Source organism: Rhododendron vialii, chromosome 7a, assembly GCF_030253575.1.
Source record: "Rhododendron vialii isolate Sample 1 chromosome 7a, ASM3025357v1".
NCBI classification, from domain to species: domain Eukaryota; kingdom Viridiplantae; phylum Streptophyta; class Magnoliopsida; order Ericales; family Ericaceae; genus Rhododendron; species Rhododendron vialii.
In genome coordinates, this window is record NC_080563.1 from 39,114,144 (window position 1) to 39,115,636 (window position 1,493).

General features: G+C 39.3%; 1 non-coding gene across 1 annotated transcript; it reads right to left on the reverse strand.

Moving 5' to 3' along the window:
* Positions 1 to 492: 492 nt before the first annotated feature.
* On the reverse strand, positions 493 to 600 carry LOC131334969 (small nucleolar RNA snoR100). The gene has a single exon (XR_009202365.1). It is a non-coding gene; the product is annotated as a small nucleolar RNA snoR100 (small nucleolar RNA).
* Between the last annotated feature and the right edge of the window lie 893 nt (positions 601 to 1,493).

Consider the following 1,493-nt stretch of genomic DNA (forward strand, 5'->3'; position numbering starts at 1 on the left):
ACGAGAGATTCGATGAAAAACCGTAGGCCATTTTAGCATATTGTTCACACTATACTAATTAACAATTTTTGGTATTTTAGTTTGTTGTTCACACTAAATAATAATTTGTTAATAACTTCTTTCTCAACAATTTTTTTCACGCACGTATCCATATGCAACTTATTCACCACTGGAAACAACTAATAACTTGATTGCAACAAATTCTTTTTCAAAACTTATTCACTACCGGGAACGCCTCCGAAGTCTGTGTGTAGAAGGCACCTTAAGGGAAGGAGAAATTAAAATAGTTTTCTAGAAAAAGCCCACTTGTTATCAAATCCTCACTACAACAACATAACATAACCCATCTAATCCCCAATCATTGGGGGTATGGGCGGGGGATGATTGGAGACAGACCTAACCTTTGGCAATATATGCACAAAGTGGCTGCTTTCAGAATACCACTAAAACAGTGGCCCCCCTAAACCTCCAAGAATTGAGAAGCTAAAAGGACATTTTGTTATAAAACCATGCTCCCAAATCAAAGCTAAATGGCATCAGAGAGGACAAGCCTAGAAACCCAAATCAATTTTTGTGCAAATTAAGGTGAAGCCCTCTGTCCAAATACGTTTTGGAGCAAAGGAGAAATTTTTCAGTCCCAAGCGGGCACCGGTCACATGGTGCTCATCATGGTGCTGAGCACGCATCTCGGCCGTCTAAACATGTTTTGGACGGTCCAGATCTCTTTGGATTTGAAGAAGTGTTTTGATAATTTTACACCCAAATTTATCCAAACAGACGTGTTTTGGGCGGCTGAGATGGTGCTCGGCACCACGTGGCCGGTGCCCACCCGGCACTGAAAAACTTCTCGGAGGAGAGATTAATCTTGAGATATAGTAATTATATGAATGGAAACATATCGAAAGAAGCAGAATATATGCAAATTTGGGTAAAGAGGACCTGATTCCAAGTAGTCCTTTGAACACTATCCAAAGAGTAAATATATTTGGATGACGTCTTGCCAGTGACGTATTAAGAACAAATCCAAATCTTGATCATAGTTATCTATTTCATCGTCAGCACTGAGTCACATAATTCGCGTGGGCGTATGCAAGTGGGAGCGTAAAAAGTATTTTTAAAACACATCGCAACTTACAAAAATTTGTGAAAGCGAGAATTGGGAGCGCGGGCACAGTGCAATAATTGAGAGTGAGAACACTGTGCTTTTTGAAGGGTTGTGTGACTGAAATCTACCCCCTCAGCCATGGGAATTCAATAATGGAGAGCAATGGGAATTCAAAAATGGAGATGGACCCGGCTAAATACAACTGCGAATTTACTACATGTAACCAATTCATAAAAGGGAATTAAAAAATTTTCTTTTATGAATTGACTATATGTAGTAAATTCGCAATTGTATTTAGCAACACCCATAGATATTCCTGGAGCATCGACCGACCTTTACCCTTTGAATGTGCTTTTTACCAAAAATGCTAAATACCAGTAGTTGTGGT